We start from the raw sequence: 24052 nt of genomic DNA on the forward strand, positions 1-24052 counted from the left end.
ATACACACACAAATATAACCTCCATCAGAGTTAGGACCTGCCATCTCTGTGACTGTAGTCATAAGACCTAAAGCAGTACCTAAACCAGAGTGGACAGTGAGTGTTGATTGAATAAAAGGGTGAAAGAGTTGCTTTTCTTGGATTGTGTCCTGTTACCAAGGGGGCAGGAGGAGAAGGGGACGACAGAGGATGAGATGGCTGGATGGCATCACCGACTCGATGGACATGAGTCTGGGTGAACTCCGGGAGTTGGTGATGGACAGGGAGGCCTGGCGTGCTGCGATTCATGGGGTTGCAAAGCATTGGACACGCCTGAGTGACTGAACTGAACTGGAACTGGACCATGCCATCCATGTATTTAGCGAGCTCCTAACCCACTGCTTTAGTGTTGGCATGTATCGATGTCAGTCTTCCATTTTAAAATTGTTTATTTATTTATTTTTGGCTGCACTGTCTTCTTGTTCGCGTGGCCTTCTCCTGATTGTGCCGAGTGGGGGCTCCTCTTTTGGGCTGCGTGGGCTTCCCCTGCAGTGGGGTCTCCTGTTGCGGAGCATGGGCTCTCGGCACTCGGGTTTCAGTAGTTGTGGCTCCCCAGATCTAAAGCACAGGCTCAGTAGCTGTGGCGCACAGGGTTAGTTGCTCCGTGGCACACGGGATCTTCCCAGACCAGGGATTGAACCAGTGTCCCCTGCATGGGCAGGTAGATTCTTATCCACTGTGCCACCAGGGAAGTCCCTTCAATTTTCATATGTACTCTCTGAGGCCTGTTTTTTTTTTTTTTTTAAATAATTCTGGGTGAATGCTTCAGCCCTTTAATTCAGAGCGACAGAATTTATGTGCCAAGTGATGAGCTAGATGCCGCCCTAGGAGTAGACAAAGACATGTAGAAATACATATTGCCTAGATTTAGCCTTATTATAATTACCAGTCCAGCTGTAAACAATATTGACTTTTCCCCCTCCTCCCAATATTTGTCTCATCTCAAATTATACATTAAGCTAGCAGTCCTTGGGCCATGTGTGCTCAGAGTATTTAAGTATCTTTTCAATCTAACTCTCCTTTTTCAAGTCAGTCACCTTCCTCAATTTTTATTTCCTGAACTCAGCACTGAACAACTGAGACACGAAAGAGAGGCTTTAGCTGGACTCCGAATTGGTTCTAATAGAATGAAAAGTAGGAGACTAAATCTTATTTTTGACTGCCTTAGTCTATTTTTTTAAAAAAATTATAATTAACATGCTTTGCCACCCAAGCAGTTCCCAGCACCTACTGGGAAGAAGTATGAATGGAGTAATTTCTATTGAGAAACTTTCCAGACACAGAGATAATTGAGTGACAGCAGTGATGCCCCCACAGCCTTGCAGGTTGGTGTGTGACCACCGTACACACATGGAGGGTTTTGAAACGTCTTCTCAATAAATCTCTTTTGAGCCCCTACCTCCGAGCAGTACAGGGCTAGACACTTAGGAAATATTTGCCTGGTTTGGGACTGGAGGGATTAGAATTGATTCTTGCAATTTTCTCATGAGAGAAAAGTTCTCACATTTTTGAAGAAAGTAGTCAGTATACACTAGAGAACCAGGCTTCAATTAAATATGTTGCACATTGCTGTGCTAAATGAGCAAGCTTTAGGAGGGCCCTGCAGACACCACAAAAATGTTCCCCAAGTGCAAAAGCATAAAAACATAACTGCCTTGCTTAGATGTTGCCCTACAAAACTTAACAGAGGACTCCTAGGGAAAGAAGAGCAGATTGCGTTGATCCAGGAGATTCATAATTAGTGAACAAATCACTGCCTTAAATGGTTACTCAGTGGTTTTTCCTGCACAGAGTGGGGGCAGAGTTTGTTTTCAGTCACACCCATGAAAATCTTGCTGAGGCCGAGTAATTTAGTGTAAAATTTGACTTTGGGACTATTTGCAGTTTGCCTAGGAAAATGAGGAATTCCAATGAGGCCACTGAGGCCTGCTTCATAAGGAACTTATTTTTTGTTTTGTTGTGAGCATAATTTAGCAAAGAAGCAAAAGTTTAGCTGTGTCCTGGGAAGTCTTTATTAAATCTGAAGTGTTCCAGCATCACCTCTTGAATTCAATATGTTGGACACTATTCAGTTATACTGCAGACTGACATTTTTCTGTCCTATATGGTGCTCAAATGAAGATGATTAACTTCTGTGCCTGTTAGGTTTTTATAAGGACACTGCTGCTGAAAACCTATGAGCTAGATGGGGAGGAAAGGTACACAGTGGAAACAAGCCAAGATGCTCTTGGCTGTCACTTGTGGCTATGACTGGTTCCCTTGCTCCAAGAGGAGTGAGGGAGAGTGTGCCTGGGAAAAAGGCAATGAGGAAAGATATTTTTAAATGTATTAAGAAAGAGGTGCCAGAATCTCAGAAGTTTTTACAGAAAGGCAAAGGCTTTGTTTCTTTGAGTTGATAGCTCTGTAGTCTCTGCTCAATTATCCCTGGGTCAAACTTCCCCGGTGATGCTAGTGGTAAAGAATCTGCCTACCAATGCAGGAGACGCAGGAGACTCAGGTTCGATCCCAGGACTGGGAAGATGCCCTGGAGGAGGACGTGGCAGCCCACTCCAGGATTCTTGCCTGGAGAACCCATGGAAAGAGGAGCCTGGTGGGCTACAGTCCATAGGGTTGCAAAGGGTTGGACATGACTGAAGTGACTTAGCATGCATCCCTGGGCCATAATCACACAAAGATCCAGTGAGGTCAACTTCCACAGGATAAATGAGTGACTCAGGGAGTGGGAGTGACTGGGGGTGCAGTTCTGCCCCAAGAGAGACTGAAGGCAGAAATGAGGGCTGTGTCCGTGGTTGCTAATTTTATTTTGCAGACAAGGGGCAGTTGGGGGAGAAGGAAGGAATGAGTCTCCTCGGATAGAAACCAACCACAGAAGCAGGAACAAGTACAGAAATCAGGCCGGGATCTGCTCTCAGCTACCAGTGGCCAAGGCAGCAGGATCTTTTGTTTAAAGTGACAGGAGCTGAACCAAATTTCCTGATGCTCTGTGGATGCGTTGCCAGGGGGACAAGTGAAGGATGCGGAGCATCCTAGACACGGTGGCTTAGTCAACATGGGCTCAGAGCCAGAGTCCACTGGCTTCAGGCCTGGAACTAAGATGAAGCCCTGGAAACAAGACAAAGTGACACTGAGGTGTTTGTGTGTGTGTATGTGTGTGTTTTGTCCACCTGCCAAGTGGATGCACAGGTCTTTAGTAGGATAATAATCATCACTCAAGCATAATGCACACTCAATATGTCCAAGGTGATGTTCCTTTTTAAAAAAATATTTCCTTACTTGGCTGCAAGGGCTCTTAGTTGCGGCATGCAGGGTCTTTGATCTTCATGGCAGCATACAGCATCTTTAGTTGTGACATGAGAACTCTTGGTTGTAGCATGTGGGACCTAGTTCCTTGATCAGGGATCAAACCCAGGTCCTCTGCATTGGGAGCATGGAGTTTTAGCTACTGGATCTCCAGGGAAGTCCCTAAGGCCCTGTTCTAAGACTTTTTCAGTGTACAACTCAAAGTCTAAGATTTTTACATATATGTGGCTCAGTTCAGTTCAGTTCAGTTCATTTCAATCCCTCAGTCCTGTCCGACTCTTTGCGACCCCATGAATCACAGCACACCAGGCCTCCCTGTCCATCACCAACTCCCAGAGTTCACTCAAACTCATATCCATCGAGTTGATGATGCCATCCAGCCATCTCATCCTCGGTCGTCCCCTTCTCCTCCTGTCCCCAATCCCTCCCGCATCAGGGTCTTTTCTAATAAGTCAACTCTTTGTAAAGGTGGCCAAAGTATTGGAGTTTCAGCTTCAACATCAGTCCTTCCAATAAACACCCAGGACTGATCTCCTTCGGAATGGACTGGTTGGATCTCCTTGCAGTCCAAGGGACTCTCAAGAGTCTTCTCCAACACCACACTTCAAAAGCATCAATTCCTTGGCACTCAGCTTTCTTCACAGACCAACTCTCACATCCATACAGACCACTAGAAAAACCATAGCCTTGACTAGATGGACCTTTGTTGGCAAAGTAATATCTCTGCTTTTCAATATGCTATCTATGTTGGTCGTAACTTTCCTTCCAAGGAGTAAGCATCTTTTAATTTCATGGCTGCAGTCACCATCTGCAGTGATTTTGGAGCCCCCCAAAATAAAGTCTGACACTGTTTCCACTGTTTCCCCATCTATTTCGCATGAAGTGATGGGACCAGATGCCATGATCTTGGTTTTCTGAATGTTGAGCTTTAAGCCAACTTTTTCACTCTCCTCTTTCATTTTCATCAAGAGGCTTTTTAGCTCCTCTTCACTTTCTGCCATAAGGGTGGTGTCATCTGTATATCTGAGGTTATTGAGATTTCTCCCAGCAATCTTGATTCCAGCTTGTGCTTCTTCCAGTCCAGCATTTCTCATGATGTACTCTGCATAGAAGTTAAATAAGCAGGGTGACAATATACAGCCTTGATGTACTCCTTTTCCTATTTGGAACCAGTCTGTTCCATGTCCAGTTCTAACTGTTGCTTCCTGACCTGCATATAGGTTTCTCAAGAGGCAGGTCAGGTGGTCTGGTATTCCCATCTCTTTCAGAATTTTCCAGAGTCTATTGTGATCCACACAGTCAAAGGCTTTGACATAGTCAATAAAGCAGAAGTAGATGTTTTTCTGGACCTCTCTTGCTTTTTCCACGATCCAGTGGATGTTGGCAATTTGATTTCTGGTTCCTCTGCCTTTTCTAAAACCAACTTGAACATCTGGAAGTTAGTGGTTCATATATTGCTAAAGCCTGGTTTGGAGAATTTTGAGCATTACTTTACTAGTGTGTGAAATGAGTGCAATTGTGCGGTAGTTTGAGCATTCTTTGGCATCGCCTTTCTTTGGAATTGGAATGAAAACTGACCTTTTCCAGTCCTGTGGCCACTGCTGAGTTTTCCACATTTGCTGGCATATTGAGTGCAGCACTTTCACAGCATCATCTTTCAGGATTTGAAAGATATGTGGTTCAGTGTTAAAAAAAAAAAAAAAATTCCACCTGCCAATGCAGAAAATACAGAAGACATGGGTTCGATCCCTGGGTGGAGAAGCTTCCCTGCAGGAGAAAATGGCAATCCACTCTCATATTCTTGCCTGGAAAATTCCATGAACAGAGGAGCTTGGTGGGCTACAGTCCATGGGGTCACAAAGAGTCAGACACAACTTAGCCAGTGAGCGATTACATTTGTTAACTCATTTAATCCTCACAACGACTCTGCAAGGGAGGTACTATTATTATCCTTATTTAACAAATGAGGAAACTGAGACAGAATATTAGTACAAGTTTCTACTTGTGCAACAAGATAGAGCCCAGCCTGAAAGATCTGTAATTCCCGACTCTATGTTGCCTCACTATATGTGAATATATGACTGATTAATGGTCCCCAAAGACATCCACTTCCTAGTCCCTGGAATCTGTGGATATTACTTGATGTGAAGAAAGAGACTTTGCAGATGTGGTTAAGAATGTTGAGATGGGAAGATTATTCTGGATTAGTATTCCGTGGTGTCTTAATATAATCACAAGTTTTCTTACAAGAGGGAGATTTGACTACAGAAGAGGCAGAAGGTGCTGTGATGGAAACAGGGGGAAGAAGGTGATGTGATGGGAGGAAGGAGTCATGAGCAGGTGGCTTCTAGAAGGTGAAAAAGGCAAGGAAACAAACTCTTCTCTAGAGCCTCCAGAAGAGCCAGCTTTGCCAGCATCTTGGTTTTCACCCTGCCAAACCCATTTCAAACTTTTGGACTCCAGAATTTGAAGATAATAAATTCACGTTGGTTTAAGTCACCAGGCTCATGATAATCTGTTACAGCAGCTGTAGGAAATGAATAGACCATGATTCTCAACTCTTTTCATAGAAAAGCATAAAGGTGATGCCTGTCCTCAAGGCATATACTCACATTTTGATACCCTTGGCTCCCACCAAATTAAACAGTGTATGTATCAATATGTGTTGATATGTGTGTCTGTGTATGTGCATGCACCTGTGTGTTTGTTTGGTCATCTGTGTTATTTATGTTACACATGTGTCTGATTCCTCTAAGAGGTGGTAAGCCCGGGAAAAGTACAGCTTGTCTTAAATTATCATATTTCCCAAGTCATACAATAGGGTATTTAGCTCATAATAGATATTAGATAGTAATTGCCTGCATTATGTTGACAATCATGTCTACGGGTAAAATTTTATTCTATAACATTGACAACATCACTATTTAAAGACTATCTTCAGGGGCTTCCCTGATGTCCAGTGATTAAGAATCCGCCTTGCAGTGCAGGGGTTATGGGTTCCATCCCTGGTTGGAGAACTAAGATCTTGCATGCCGTGGAGCAACTAAACCTGTGGGTTGCAACTCCTGAGTCTGCAGGCACCAATTAAAGAATACGAATAACACAACGAAGATCTTTGTGCCACAACTAGGACCTGATGCAGCCAAATAAATAAAAAAAATAAAAACTGGTCTACCTTCTTTAAAATAAAAACTATCTTCAATCTAAAATACAGGTTTTATTAATATTCATGGATTGGGGGGCCAACGCAAGATTAGTTTCACGCACAAATAGTTTATTATTCTCCCTTCCCAAGAAGAGGGGGCAGCATGCCATGCTATGCAGGGCCACATGGCTCCAGGGTTGGTCAGAAGAGGAGGAAGAAAACATGCCCAAGAGCCTTTATTGTGGTGTCCGGGGAAGGAACAGGTGAGACAGGTCTTCAGGTTTAGGATGGGCTAGTTTGAATATTTCAGGCTTCCCTGGTGGCTCAGATGGTAAAGAATCCACCTGCAATGTGGGAGACCTGGGTTCAATCGCTGGGTTGGAAAGATCCCCTGGAGGAGGGCATGACAACCCACTCCAGTATTCTTGCTTGGAGAATCCCCATGGACAGAGGAATCTGGTGGGCTACCGTTCATGGGGTCGCAGTCAGACACGACTGAGTGAGTAAGCACGCTGGGTGTAGGGGTCGGATCAGGCAGCTGGTACCTGGCCCTGGAGTGAGTAGGATCAGGCAGATTGGTCCAGTGTGAAGAATTCGGTGAGAGCCAGATTGAGGTGATTGAGATGTGGGCTCTGGATAGACTGTTTTGTCAGTGAAAGGCTTGCTCTCAGGTAAGTCTTTTAACTATCTCTAGGAAGTGGCTAGTCCTGAGAGGGGCAGTCTCTCCAGGCTCAGCAAGGCTCCAGATGTCAAAGCATCAGAATAAAAAGACACACTCAATTCAAATGAAGAAACCACTTCTGGACACACAGAACAGTTAGAATATGATGGTGACTGTTTCCCCGAGCACTTGTTTTGTGCTTGGCCTCATGCCATGTGCTTTGCATGTGTGAACTCAGAACCTTCTGAGCTGGTGATATTCTAGCTAGGTTAAGTAACTTGCCCAAAGGCAGTCTGTTGGTAAATGCCTGAATTAGGATTACCATCCTAGACAGTCTGGCTCCTGAGACCCGCTAAGGGGCCCAGTACTTTTGATGCAGGTGGCATATGGTTCAATTGCTCAGTCGTGTCTGACTCTGTGACTGCATGGACTGTAGCCCGCCAGGGTTACATGAGATTCTCCAGGCAAGAAGACTGGAGTGGGTTGCCATTTCTTTCTCCAGGGGATCTTCCTGACCCAGGACTCGAACCTAGATCTCCTACTTTGCAGGTAGATTCTTTACTGACTGGGCCATCAGGGACGCCCTGAAGGTGGCATGGGCAGTTCAAAAACACAGCAGAAATAGAAAATGAACTTGGTGAGAAGTTGGGTGCAGAGCTGACTATATATTCTTCTCAGTGGGGAGAAGAATGAAATATTATGTCTATTTAAAAATTCTTCTTCTGTTTCTATTGTAGCTTAATTACTTTACAATGTTGTATTATTTTCTTCAGTTCAGTTCACTTCAGTCATTCAGTTGTGTCCGACTCTTTGTGACCCCATGAATTGCAGCATGCCAGGCCTCCCTGTCCATCACCAACTCTCGGAGTTCACTCAAACTCACGTCCATCGAGTTGGTGATGCCATCCAGCCATCTGTACAGCAAAGTGAATCAGCTATATGTAAATATATATACTCCCTTGTGGAACTCCCTCCCACCTCCCACCCCATCCCACCCCTCTAGGTCATCACAGAGCACAGAGCTGAGTTCCCCGTGCTATATAGCAGGTTCCCACTAGCTACCTGTTTTACATACGGTAGTGTACATACGTCAGTCCTAATCTCCCAACCCTCCCTCCCTCACTGTGTCCACATGCCCCTTCTTTATGTCTGTGTCTCCATTTCTGCCCTGCAAATAGGTTCATCTGTACCATCTTTCCAGATTCCACATATATATGTTTTATTTATTTTTTAATTATTCTTTCTTTGTTATTTTTAAAATTATGAAATCTTGATAACACATTTACAGAAGACTTGGAAAATGCAGAACAAAGTTACATATATAGTTCCACTATGTGAAAGCACTCAGTCGTGTCTGACTCTTTGTGACTCCATGGACTATACAGTCCAGGAAATTCTCCAGGCCAGAATACTGGAGTGGGTAGCCTTTCCCTTCTCCAGGGCATCTTCCCAACCCAGGGATCATACCCAGGTCTTCTGCAATGTAAGCAGATTCTTTTACCTCGCTGAGCCACAACAGCTATTTTTTTTTAAGTAGATGAATTAAGATTTTTAGTTGGAATTTCAATATCAACTAAAAATCAATAGAATTCATAGAATGAACGTACAGAATAGTAGAAGAATATAGTAGTCCTGAAAAGCACCATGAACCAATTCAACATAGTTAAGATTTATACAGTTTCACACAATAGTAGAATGCAAATTCTATTCATGTTCTCATAGACTATAAACTAGGAGACACTGGAATATAACCAGGGACATAAAACAAAGTGCAAGTTTTCAAGGTCTAAAGGTATTGAAATCTGCCGGGGTCCAGCCCCGGTGGATCCAGGGTAATTCAAAGCGGGGATGGAGTCGGTGTCTAGAGGAAAATTGTTTAATTAAAGATATGGAGAGAGATTAGAAAAGAATAGTGTAGTAGGAAAATTAGTGGAGAAAAGATGCTGAATAACTTGGTTTACATGGAAAACCAATAAAACTCCGAGACAAGGAGTTTGCACCACCTGCGTAGGTCGCAGGTGTCTTCCCAGTCTCCCAAAGGAGCAGAGACACAAAGTGCCTCCCCATTCAGATCTTAGAAGCCCAGGCAAAATTAGTAGGCCTAGCGAGCCTCTGTGCTCCAGATGGGAATTCAGCCAGAAAAGGAGAGTGAGAAAGAACGACAGGAGGGAAACCAGTCTTTTAGTTGTACATAGAGATAAATGTAAGAAACAGAGTCATGCAGGGTCAGCTGCTCTGACCCTTATCTAAAGACAGTATTCTTTGCATATCTTTGTTCTTACAAGAGTCTTATGTTTGTTTAAAATATCTTCTGGTCTGGAGACCGATTAACATTTTATGGCCCCATCTTTCTTTCTATTGATAAAGTTAGTCAATCAGAAAACTTGTTTTCCCTTAAGATCTACTTAGTCTTAAGATAGTGATAAAGATACATTCTTACATAGCAAGGATACAATGATTTATAACAAAGAAAGAGGAGTACAGTGATTTATAACAAAGAGAAAATTCATGAACTCAAAAGTCTAGTATTACTAACATCAAAACTACTATATTTCTTTTTCTACATTCCAATTACATTGATTAATATACTCCCAAGTGCCTAAGGATATGGAGGCCTGGTGGCAATCATTAACTGAGCAATGAAACCCTTCACCAACAGGATTTTTATCTTTAGAAAAACCCTATGCTAAGACTTTCAAAATACTCCAAACTCTCTGTGCTGTTTATGGTTGAGAGGTTGTAAACAATCGTGTATGTGGTAGCAAGAGTGTGGATAATCCTGTCACACAAGCTAGTCTGCCAGCAGAGACGTTTGACCTGAGACACTCCTTTTATATGCAGGAGACTATTAACTGGAGCTCTAAGTTAATTTTCTGGAGAAAGGTTGTCGGGGATAGCCCCTGTTAATGTCAGAAGAGTGTAGTATAACAGACAGATTTTGGTTTCAGGGGGTAGATGCTCGAGCAGATCTAAGGGACTTCTTAAGTTCTTGATCCACCTTGCCTGCATGACCTTGTCATGGGTGGGGTTGGGGAGTCCTTGAGTCCTGACCCGCCTTTGCCCATCAGGGCTCTTCCTCATGACCTTTGCCATGGGTGGGATCTCCCGTGCTGGCTCCCGGCAGAAATCATAGACAGTCTGTTCTTTTATCACTGTGGAATTATGTTAGAAATCAATATCAAAAGATATTTGAAAATAACTCACATATTTTCAAGGGCAGTGTGACATTTACCAAGAGAGATCTTTGACTTAGCCATTGAAAGCCTAAATAAAGTTAGAAGCCTGAAAAAACACAGAGGGTGATTGCAGAGGAGAAAATATTTAAGTGAGAAATTAGTATCAGAATGAGAAATTATGTGTTTTAAATGAATGAAAAATACCTACACACAAAATCTCATCAAGCTTGAAGAAATAAATACTCTGTATGATACTGTAGTCTGGTATGTGTTCAAATGGACCTGAGTTAGTTGTCTTACATTAGAATGCGCTTCTTAAAGAAAAATGGATCGCGGGGCAGGAGGAGTATCTCCGCCAAGAAAATTATGCATGCGTTAGGGAAGCTCTGAGAGAATGGCTGTGGAAGTTGCAGCACTACTGAGGACAATGATTAGAGCTCTTGACAGGGCAACAGATATGTAACTATCCACATTTCTCAAGGTATCATCACAGTGCTAGTCCTGTAATTTGCTGATGGTTATTGTCAAGGTCACAACCATAGAAAATACGTTTTATAGGAAACCTTGACAAGCCACTGACAGAACCCCACCCAAAGTGAGGAAGCTCTATAATAAAGAGAACTCCACAAATTACCAGAATATAAAAAGGCCACCCCAAACGCAGCAATATAACCAAGATGAAGAGACAGAGGAATACTCAGCAGGTAAAGGAACAGGAGAGTTGCCCACCAAACCAAACAAAAGAGGAAGAAGTAGGGAATCTACCGGAGAAGGAATTCCGAATATTGATAGTGAAAATGATCCAAAATCTTGAAATCAAAATGGAAACACAGATAAATAGCCTGGAGACAAGGATTGAGAAGATGCAAGAACGGTTTGACAAGGACCTAGAAGAAATAAAAAAGAGTCAAAATATAATGAATAATGCAATAAATGAGATCAGAAACACTCTGGAGGCAACAAATAGTAGAATAACGGAGGCAGAAGATAGGATTAGTGAAATAGAAGATAGAATGGTAGAAATAAATGAATCAGAGAGGAAACAAGAAAAACGAATTAAAAGAAACGAGGACAATCTCAGAGACCTCCAGGACAATATGAAACGCTCCAACATTCGAATTATAGGAGTCCCAGAAGAAGAAGACAGAAAGAAAGATCATGAGAAAATCCTTGAGGAGATAATAGTTGAAAACTTCCCTAAAATGGGGAAGGAAATAATCACCCAAGTCCAAGAAACCCAGAGAGTTCCAAATAGGATAAACCCAAGGCGAAACACCCCAAGACACATATTAATCAAATTAACAAAGATCAAGCATAAAGAACAAATATTGAAAGCAGCAAGGGAAAAACAACAAATAACACACAAGGGGATTCCCATAAGGATAACAGCTGATCTTTCAATAGAAACTCTTCAGGCCAGGAGGGAATGGCAAGACATACTTAAAGTGATGAAAGACAATAACCTACAGCCCAGATTACTGTATCCAGCAAGGATCTCATTCAAATACGAAGGAGAAATCAAAAGCTTTACAGACAAGCAAAAGCTGAGAGAATTCAGCACCACCAAACCAGCTCTCCAACAAATTCTAAAGGATATCCTCTAGACAGGAAACACGAAAAGGGTGTATAGACCCGAACCCAAAACAATAAAGTAAATGGTAACGGGATCATACTTATCAATAATCACCTTAAACGTAAATGGGTTGAAAGCCCCAACCAAAAGACAAAGACTGGCCGAATGGATACAAAAACAAGACCCCTCTATATGCTGCTTACAAGAGACCCACCTCAAAACAAGGGACACATACAGACTGAAAGTGAAGGGCTGGAAAAAGATATACCATGCAAACAGAGACCAAAAGAAAGCAGGAGTGGCAATACTCATATCCGATAAAATAGACTTTAAAACAAAGGCTGTGAACAGAGACAAAGAAGGCCACTACATAATGATCAAGGGAACAATCCAAGAAGAAGATATAACAATTATAAATATATATGCACCCAACATAGGAGCACCGCAATATGTAAGACAAATGCTAACAAGTATGAAAGGGGAAATCAACAATAACACAATAATAGTGGGAGACTTTAATACCCCACTCACACCTATGGACAGATCAACTAAACAGAAAATTAACAAAGAAACGCAAACTTTAAATGATACATTAGATCAGTTAGACCTAATTGATATCTATAGGACATTTCACCCCAAAACAACGAATTTCACCTTTTTTTCAAGTGCTCATGGAACCTTCTCCAGGATAGATCACATCCTGGGCCATAAATCTAAACTTGATAAATTCAAAAAAATCGAAATCATTCCAAGCATCTTTTCTGACCATAATGCATTAAGATTAGATCTCAATTACAGGAGAAAAACTATTAAAAATTCCAACATATGGAGGTTGAACAACACACTTCTGAATAACCAACAAATCACAGAAGAAATCAAAAAAGAAATCAAAATATGCATAGAAACTAATGAAAATGAAAACACAACAACCCAAAACCTGTGGGACACTATAAAAGTAGTGCTAAGAGGAAAGTTCATAGCAATACAGGCATACCTCAAGAAACAAGAAAAAAGTCAAATAAATAACCTAACTCTACAACTAAAGCAACTAGAAAAGGAAGAGTTGGAGAACCCCAGAGTTAGCAGAAGGAAAGAAATCTTAAAAATTAGGGCAGAAATAAATGCAAAAGAAACAAAAGAGACCATAGCAAAAATCAACAAAGCCAAAAGCTGGTTCTTTGAAAGGATAAATAAAATTGACAAACCATTAGCCAGACTCATCAAGAAGCAAAGAGAGAAAAATCAAATCAATAAAATTAGAAATGAAAATGGAGAGATCACAACAGACAACACAGAAATACAAAGGATCATAAGAGACTACTATCAGCAATTGTATGCCAATAAAATGGACAACGTGGAAGAAATGGACAAATTCTTAGAAAAGTACAATTTTCCAAAACTGAACCAGGAAGAAATAGAAAATCTTAACAGACCCATCACAAGCACAGAAATTGAAACTGTAATCAGAAATCTTCCAGCAAACAAAAGCCCAGATCCAGACGGTTTCACAGCTGAATTCTACCAAAAATTTCGAGAAGAGCTAACACCTATCCTCCTCAAACTCTTCCAGAAAATTGCAGAGGAAGGTAAACTTCCAAACTCATTCTATGAGGCCACCATCACCCTAATACCAAAACCTGACAAAGATGTCACAAAAAAAGAAAACTACAGGCCAATATCACTGATGAACATAGATGCAAAATTCCTCAACAAAATTCTAGCAATCAGAATCCAACAACACATTAAAAAGATCATACACCATGACCAAGTGGGCTTTATCCCAGGGATGCAAGGATTCTTCAATATCCGCAAATCAATCAATGTAATTCACCACATTAACAAATTGAAAAATAAAAACCATATGATTGTCTCAATAGATGCAGAGAAGGCCTTTGACAAAGTTCAACATCCATTTATGATAAAAACTCTCCAGAAAGCAGGAATAGAAGGAACATACCTCAACATAATAAAAGCTATCTATGACAAACCCACAGCAAACATTATCCTCAATGGTGAAAAATTGAAAGCATTTCCTCTGAAGTCAGGAACAAGACAAGGGTGTCCACTTTCACCGCTACTATTCAACATAGTTCTGGAAGTTTTGGCCACAGCAATTAGAGCAGAAAAAGAAATAAAAGGAATCCAAATTGGAAAAGAAGAAGTAAAACTCTCACTGTTTGCAGATGACATGATCCTCTACATGGAAAACCCTAAAGACTCCACCAGAAAATTACTAGAGCTAATCAATGAATATAGTAAAGTTGCAGGATATAAAATCAACACACAGAAATCCCTTGCATTCCTATACACGAATAATGAGAAAGTAGAAAAAGAAATTAAGGAAACAATTCCATTCACCATTGCAACGAAAAGAATAAAATACTTAGGAATATATCTACCTAAAGAAACTAAAGACCTATATATAGAAAACTATAAAACACTGATGAAAGAAATCAAAGAGGACACTAATAGATGGAGAAATATACCATGTTCATGGATTGGAAGAATCAATATAGTGAAAATGAGTATACTACCCAAAGCAATTTACAAATTCAATGCAATCCCTATCAAGCTACCAGCAACATTTTTCACAGAACTAGAACAAATAATTTCAAGATTTGTATGGAAATACAAAAAACCTCGAATAGCCAAAGCAATCTTGAGAAAGAAGAATGGAACTGGAGGAATCAACTTGCCTGACTTCAGGCTCTACTACAAAGCCACAGTCATCAAGACAGTATGGTACTGGCACAAAGACAGACATATAGATCAATGGAACAAAATAGAAAGCCCAGAGATAAATCCACACACCTATGGACACCTTATCTTTGACAAAGGAGGCAAGAATATACAATGGAGTAAAGACAATCTCTTTAACAAGTGGTGCTGGGAAAACTGGTCAACCACTTGTAAAAGAATGAAACTAGATCACTTTCTAACACCCCACACAAAAATAAACTCAAAATGGATTAAAGATCTAAATGTAAGACCACAAACTATAAAACTCCTAGAGGAGAACATAGGCAAAACACTCTCAGACATAAATCACAGCAGGATCCTCTATGATCCACCTCCCAGAATTCTGGAAATAAAAGCAAAAATAAACAAATGGGATCTAATTAAAATTAAAAGCTTCTGCACAACAAAGGAAAATATAAGCAAGGTGAAAAGACAGCCTTCTGAATGGGAGAAAATAATAGCAAATGAAGCAACTGACAAACAACTAATCTCAAAAATATACAAACAACTTCTGCAGCTCAATTCCAGAAAAATAAACGACCCAATCAAAAAATGGGCCAAAGAACTAAATAGACATTTCTCCAAAGAAGACATACAGATGGCTAACAAACACATGAAAAGATGCTCAACATCACTCATTATTAGAGAAATGCAAATCAAAACCACAATGAGGTACCACTTCACACCAGTCAGAATGTCTGTGATCCAAAAATCTGCAAGCAATAAATGCTGGAGAGGGTGTGGAGAAAAGGGAACCCTCCTACACTGTTGGTGGGAATGCATGCTAGTACAGCCACTATGGAGAACAGTGTGGAGATTCCTTAAAAACTTGCAAATAGAACTACCTTATGACCCAGCAATCCCACTTCTGGGCATACACACCGAGGAAACCAGAATTGAAAGAGACACATGTACCCCAATGTTCATCGCAGCACTGTTTATAATAGCTAGGACATGGAAACAACCTAGATGTCCATCAGCAGATGAATGGATAAGAAAGCTGTGGTACATATACACAATGGAGTATTACTCAGCCGTAAAAAAGAATTCATTTGAATCAGTTCTGATGAGATGGACGAAACTGGAGCCGATTATACAGAGTGAAGTAAGCCAGAAAGAAAAACACCAATACAGTATACTAACACATATATATGGAATTTAGGAAGATGGCAATGATGACCCTGTATGCAAGACAGGGAAAGAGACACAGATGTGTATAATGGAGTTTTGGACTCAGAGGGAGGGAGAGGGTGGGATGATTTGGGAGAATGACATTCTAACATGTATACTATCATGTAAGAATTGAATCGCCAGTCTATGTCTGATGCAGGATACAGCATGCTTGGAGCTGATGCACGGGGATGACCCAGAGGGATGTTGTGGGGAGGGAGGTGGGAGGGGGGTTCATGTTTGGGAACGCATGTAAGAATTAAAGATTTTAATTAAATATAAAAAAAAAAAGAAAAATGGTATTAAGGCTTGGCTTTAGTAAGTGGGTGGGCTTCCAGGGGTGGGCCATGCCAGCATCTCTATCCCAGTGACCAGGCTGGGAGCAGAAAGAGCCTGTCCAGGGAAGAGGTAAGGGAGATGGATCCAGAGGGTGCAGGGCTGGCAGGCTCACAGCATGTCTTAAGTGTCATAGTCACTTGCTGGACAGGGAGGACAGCATTTCTGCAGGGTCAGAGTGGGGTGTTTGTGGAGGGAGGTCAGGTTTTCTAGCCAGGTAGTCTGCAAGAACAGGAGAGAATAAAGTGGCTTTGAAGAACCCCTGCTGCTGGTGGTAATGTATTACAAGGAGCCAATTTTAGACCCTTCTCATCTGGAAGCTTCCCAGACCATGCCTTATCAGAGCTCTCCAAGTCAGTACAATGCTAGACAGTGCCCAGGATCCACTCAAGTTTCCGTCTTGTTCTGGAAGCCTAGACTTTGTGTTAAAGTGAGCCTGGTAGGACTGTATCAGAACCAAGGAACTGTGGGCTTCCCTCAGAATAGCATTCAGAAATAGTTATACAATTCAATTCCATTGAAAAAATCGACCCAAACGGGGGAAGCTGTCACACATCTGCAATACGCACTGTCACCATTTTTTGTTTATTAAGCTTTTTAGAGTTGATTTACCATATTGTTAAGTTTCAGGTGTACAGCACAGTGAATCAGCTATACAAATACAAACATCCACTCGTTTTTAGATTCTTATCCCATACAGTTCATTACAGAGTATTGAATAGTTTCCTGTGCTATATAGTAGGTTCTTTTTAGTTATCTATTTTATATATAGTAGTGTGTATATGTCAGTCTCAATCTCCCAATTTATCATTATCCCCCCTTCCCCCCACTGGTAACCATAGGCTTGTTTTCTACATCTGTGACTCATTTATAAAACAGAAATAGAGTCACAGATGTACATTCTCTCTGTTTTAATAAGTATCCACGAATCTCAGAACATCAGTCATCTATATTATATGAGTAGGGGACTATTGCCACCTTGTGATCAGAGATAGAAGTGTTTTTATTCTGGGAGTTGATTATGTCATATTAATATTTCATTTCAATATGAATTAGCTACTTCATCTGCTTTTGAACAATTCTTTTTCTTGTTTTGTTGCTTCACATATATTTAAAAGAATTTGTACTAAAATAAAAACTAAAACAAAACTCCGCCTTAACCCAAAGTGGGCAAAAAACCGCCCCAAACCATTAGGAGCAAGGGAGGGGCCACCGTCACTAAGGGTTTCTGTGCCACGCTGTGCGTGTGCTCTCAGTCGCGTCTGACTGTTTGTGATCCAATGGACTGTAACCCACCAGGCTCCTCCGTCCATGGGATTCTCCAGGCAAGAGTACTGCAGTGGGTTGCCATTGCCTTCTCCGATGGTTCTACTTAATAAACCTAGTCTTGAAAAGTGTTAACTGAATTTATAAATTGAATTATATTATAAAAGTGTCCCGGAAACTGATTATTGGAAGTGAAAGTGAAGTTGCTCAGTTGTGTCCGACTCTTGGTGACCCCATGGACTGTAGCCCGCCAGGCTCCTCTGCCCATGGGATTCTCCAGGCAAGAATACTGGAGTGAGTAACCACTCCTTCTCCAGGGGATCCTCCTGACCCAGGGATTAAACTGGCATATTCTGCATCTCCTTCACTGGCAGACCGATTCTTTTTCCACTGAGCCACCTGGGAAACGCAAGTGCTTCTAATCCACACCTACTTTTCTCAGATGAGGTGAATCTAGTGAATTTGGAGCCAAATACTGAAAACAGTTAGACACTTGTCAGATTAAATTCTAGCCACTCTACACACCCTTTCAGGTAAATATTAAAAAGCTCTCTGAATTTAATTTTGAAAGACGCTTGGAGATGCCTCCGAGTTTGATTTAGTACATTTAGCAAAAGGGATGAAAGGGTTATTACAAAATCGGTTTAAATATTTTATAAACTTTATTATTATTATTAGGGCTTCCCATGGCACTAGTGGTAAAGAACTCGCCTTCCAATGCAAGACACCTAAGATACATGGGTTCGACTCCTGGATCGGGAAGATCAATTTTTCGGCCATGCTGCACAGCTTGTAGGATCTTAGTTCCCTGACCAGGGCTTGAACCTGGGCCATGGCAATGAAAGAACCGAGTCCTAACTGACAGGCCACCAGGGAATTCCCCCAAAACCTTACTTAGAAAGAATATTCCCAACCACTAAAAATTTTTAAAAATATATTACTGACAGGAAAACTTCACGTTGATTCTAAGATAACATAAAACTTTTTATGCTTCAGAAAAAAGAACCCCTACCCTTGGCATGGTAAGATCATGGATTTTAAATGTCATCTGCCTCCTATGCAATTTTATCCATTTCTTTCTCATCAGGAGCTGCTGCAATTTGGCCCTTCCTGAAGGCCACCTGTGGGTGGCTATGAACTATTTTCATGAGAAGTTGTCCTTATAATATTTCTTTCTGATCTTTTATTATTGCTCATTGGACTCTTCCATCATTCTCTGCCTCCTTCATCTCAGCACACATCACTTTTTTTCCTGGTCTCTATTGTTTTTAACCTTTTAAAAGTTGAAGTATAGTTAATTTACATTGTTATGTTAGTTTCAAGGGTACAGCAAGGTTCAGGTTCTTTTCAGATTCTTTCCCATTATAGGTTATCTATATGCAAGATACTGAGTATAGTTTCCTGTGCTATACAATAGGGCCTTAGTGGCTATTTTGTATACAGTACTGTGTATCTGTTAATCCCAAACTCCTAATTTATCTCTTCCTCCATCCCCTTCAGGGCTTCCCTGGTGGCTCAGTGGTAAAGAATCTGCCTGAAACTCAGGAGACATGGGTTTGATCCCTGAGTTGGGAAGATCCCCTGGAGAAAAAAATGGCTATACACTCCAGTATTCTTGCCTGGGAAATCCCAAAGACAGAGGAGCCTGGTGGGGTCACAAAAGAGTGAGACACTTCTTAGCAGCTAAACAACAATCATTCCCTTTGATAACCATGTTTGTTTTCTATGTCTGTGGTTTCTTTCTGTTTTATAAATAAAGTTATTTACATTTTTAAAGATTCTACATATAAGTGACATAATATGATATTTGACTTTGTCTGACTTACTTCATTTAGTATGAGAATCTCTAGGTCAATCCCTGTTGCTGAAGATGGCATTATTTATTCTTTTTTTTTTAATGTCTAAGTTATGCTTCATTGTGCATACACACACACACACACACACACACACACACACACACATATATATATATCCTGCATCTTCTTTATTCATTTGTCATTGGACACTTAGGTTGCTTCCATGTCTTGGCTATTGTAAATAGTGCTACAATGAATATGGGGGCAATGCTCATAACTTTGAATGTTGTTATATACCCTGGAGAAGGAAAAGGCTACCCACTCCAGTATTCTGGCCTGGGAATTCCATTGACTGTATAGTCCATGGGGTCACAAAGAATTGGACACGACTGAGTGACTGAACTGAACTGAACTGAGCCTGGTCGGATAACTGAAGTGTTAGTTTGAAACATTTCCTGAACAGTGATATCATTCTAACTTTCCAGGAAAAACCCCAGAGACTCAGAAAAGAAATGACTAATGTTAAAACTACTCCCTGTTTTAATATGGCTCATGGGAGCCTGTGTGGATCCAAGACTAAGAGAAGAATCCTTTAGCTGCTCTGGTGTAGTACTCAGATAGCGAATTTACTAGGGTTTCCTGAGGACATGATACCCCAGGTCCTTGTTATTCTGCATACCTTTCCATCAGAGTCAGGCTGATTTCTTGGGTGGAGTTATTGATTTCTGGGTCAGTGCCAAGACAGCATGTCTGAGGCCCTTCCTAAACCCATGCCCTCTTAATCCTTATAATTACAGCATTCTTTTTAGTTTCCAGCTCTGAAAAATGTTAGCAATTTTGTGCTCAAGAGTGCAGGATTCTTGTATCACTAATAGCTTCCATTACCAGCTGAACCTCTGATCTTTCTCACTGACTGTTCAGTCTTTCTGAAGCCCTGGGCTGGGTTCCTGTCTAGGAGGTGCTGAGTGGACAAGGGTCTCCAGGTCTGTCCAAGTAGGCTCTGGTGCCCCAAGACTCAGGCATCACCACTCCCACCTGATACTTGTTATACACGTTACTTTTAGAACTTTTCATGTATTTCTTATTCTCCCAACTAAATTGGAAACTCTTTCAGGGGTGAGGAACCTATCAATCACCTTCACCTCTCAAGGAAGCCCTGGAAATTTGTAGGAACTCAGTAGTGTTTGCAACTGATAATCAGATAATGAAGAATGAGGAGGAAGGGGAGCAGGAAAAGTCAGTAAGGGACAGATATATATATAGAACCAGGGGAATCCGAAGGGCAACACGAAGACTCAAGGTTCAAAAGCCCTGGATTCAAGCAGGATGGTCACATCTAGTGCAGTCCTGGGCTGATGACACTTTGATTGGCATCTTATCATTTCCATTTAGAGTTTGGGGTATCTAGCAGGAGACAACAGAGAGGCAGGTTGTTCACAGGGCAGGAAAGAAGCCAAAGAAACTGGTCAGCAGAAGGCAATGAAGATGCTTCCCTCCACTTGCTGTTCTCACCTGGGTCCTGCCCTCACGGGCTCCGGTAACCCGAGGATCCACCAGGGGTCTCCTCCCTGGCAGAACCAGTGAGAGGCCACTACTAGGCAACTTTGGGTCTTGCTGGTGGGAAAGTTCTAGAGGTCACCCTCTCCTGCATTTAGACTTTTTTTGTTTTTACTAGACTGTCCCTTGTGTCCAGGGTGGTGGTTAGAGGCATCTTAAATCGCTGATGTCAAGAAGATCCAGGGGCCAAGGACAAAGTGCCAATGTCTGGGGGACCTGTATCAGGGCAGTAGATGGAGCAGCCAGACCAGCCCTGTGCCCAGAGGGGGACAACCAGGACTGAGCTTTGGGGTGGCTGCTGTCCCAGCTGCTGCTTCTTTTCTGTTCTTCTGCCCAGAGTTTCCTCCCCAGACGGATGGGTCTGCTGCACCATCCACTGAGGACAAAAAGGACCAGCAGCTCCAGCAAAAGTTTGAGCATTTAAGCTATGGTAGTGGGTAAGTCTGGCAACAGGTGCAAAGCCATAAGCAGGGCAGGTTGGTGACAGGTGAGGGACGTTGTAAGCCTGAGGTCTCATGGCAGGTGCCACAAAGGTTAGGGAGGCACAGAAGCAGATGGGGAAGGGAACCAAAGTTTTCTGCAAACCTCCTCAGGCAAGGTCCTGAGCTAGCATTTTGCGTCTTATCTCACTGATTTGCTCTTACTTTTCATTATGAAACATTTCAAACATGCAAAAGAATACAGAAAATAATGTCATGGATACTCCCATAGCTGCACCTAACAGATGTCAACACGTGGAATTTCTCCCCATCTCTTCTGAGGTCTTTTTCAGCATCTAGGCCTTCAGTCCTTGAAGGCATTGCCTGGGGTATGTGGTAGAAGATCACCATTTTACAACAATTTTAAAAACAAATGAAGAAGCCAGAATAAATATTTGACTTCCACGGAGGCCAATTGTAATGTGGTTCTTGTCTTTGATATCTATTTGTGTATTCTGTTATTATCTTCTCTCTTCTTTTTTGAATTTGGCATTTTAATTTTTTAAAATTTTATTGGTATATGGTTGATTTACAATATTGTGTTACCTTCTGCTGTTCGGCCAAGTGAATCAATTACACGTATACATATATCCACTCTCTTTTAGATTCTTTTCCCATTTTGGTCATTAAAAGAGCACTGAATAGAGTTCCCTGAACTATAGAGTAGACTCTTATTTCCAAAAATATTTTAATGTTTTTTTATTATAGGAATTTTAATCATAATTCTCCTTTCTTATATAACTGTTTCTGTTTCCCTGCGCTTTCATGATTTTTTTTCCTTTTGTGTAGTTGCAATCATGTAATTCTGAATTCTATTTCTCCTCTGCCACAGCCACAAAATATTCTTTCATAAACTTACTCTATGGTTAACATTCATGGAAAATTGCTGTGCTTACCTGCCATTCTGTTGAGCTTGTGTGCCCACATTTCCTTTGGGGAAAATATTAAATTATTTCTTTTGGCTTTTGCTTTATTCCTCTTTCAGTTTCAAGTTATGATCATGAAGATATTTTGGATGCACAGAATTGAGCAGATCACACTCCTAATTTCATGGCATATAACCACAATTATTTTATGTTGCAATCTCTCTCTTAGTATTTTATTTTCCTCTTTCTTCAGTCCTATTTCCTAAGCTTATTTCCTTCCGTATGTCTGGTGTATTTACTATATACCTTTCCAAATGACTTTATAAGTTTCTTTATATGTGTGTTCATAAGAAACATGTACTACTTTCTGTTTTAGAAAACGTACTTAAATGGTGCGTGCATGCATGCTCAGTGGCTAAGTTGTGTCTGACACCTTGAACTGTAGCCTGCCAGGCTCCTCTGTCAATGTGATTCTCTAGGCAAGAAAACTGGAGTGAGTTATCATTTCCTTCTCCAGGGGATCTTCTTGACCCAGGGATTGAACCTGGTCTCCTGTACTGGTAGGTAGATTCTTTACCACTGAGTCACCTGGAAAGCCCAAATTAAATGGTATCATGGCCTAAATCAATTCTGTTCCTTACTTTCTTTTTTCATTGAACACGTGGCTTTTGAGATGCTGTATGTACATCTAGGTCCTTCTTACCTCCTTTCTTTTGTACGTGTGGTGCAGAGTTTACTCATCTGTTCCTGTTTTTTTAAAATGTCTGTTTGTTTGGCTGTGCTGGGTCTTTGTTGCAGTGCAGACTTTCTCTAAGTGCCACACATGTTTAGCTGCCCTATGACATGTGAAATCTTAGTTCCCTGACTGGGAAGTTCCATCTGTTTCCATTTTGATAGACACCTTCATGATCTCTCACTCCTAGAAGCTCCAACATTGTACTCAGCCCATGAGTACATCGTCTCTTGGGAATCTTTAGGAGAACTTTTCTGGGAAATAGATTCAGGAGTAGAGAATCTGTGTCTGAAGGTGTACGATTCTCTGTTTCACAAAATCCTGCCAGACTATTATCCAAAAGGTCATACAAGCTGCTATAGCAGCTCATAGGGTTCCTATTTTTCCACAACCCAGCCAATGAAAGATTTCATCAAAATTTAGGATTTTTACAATCTGGTGGGTAAAGATAGTATCTCATGATTTTCTTTAATTATTCTTATTTTCATTTAAAAATTACTGAAATAGAATTTATGTCCAATATTGTATAAGTGTCCAGTATAGTGATGTGGAATTTTAAAGGTTATACTACATTCGTGTGTGTGTGAGAGAATGTGTGTGTGTGTGTGTGTGTGAATGTACATGTGTGCTTCGTCATGTCCAACTCTTTGTGACCTCATGGACTGTAGCCCACCAGGCTCCTCTGTCCATGGGATTTCCCAGGCAAGAATACTGGAGCAGATTGTCATTTTCTACTCCAGAGGCTCTTCCTACCCAGGGATTGAACCTGCCTCTCTCGCATTCCCTGCATTGGCAGGTGGATTCTTTACCACTGCACCACCTGGGAAGCTCCACACTATATATTCATAGTTATTACAAAATATTGGCTGTGTTCCCTGGGTTGTACAATGTACCACTGTAGCACATTTTATAGCTAATAGTTTGTATCTCTTAATGCCCTACCCCTATATTTCTCTTCCCCTTTCCTTTTCCCCATTGGTAATAGCCAGTTTGCTCTCTATATCGGTGAGTTGTCAGGGTTGTTTTAATATACATTTCTCTGTTGCTGGTGAATGGTTAGTTTCTTTTTCATAAATTGCATATTACTATCCTCTGTCTATTATCGTATCTGGTGTCCTGACTTTTCCCTCTCTCATTTGTAGGAGTTCCATCCATACATTAAAAGTGCTATAATCTACCTGATTCTTTTCTAATCACATCAAAATTGGACTCAAAA

Source organism: Capra hircus, chromosome 2 (genome assembly GCF_001704415.2).
Source record: "Capra hircus breed San Clemente chromosome 2, ASM170441v1, whole genome shotgun sequence".
Classification (NCBI taxonomy): domain Eukaryota; kingdom Metazoa; phylum Chordata; class Mammalia; order Artiodactyla; family Bovidae; genus Capra; species Capra hircus.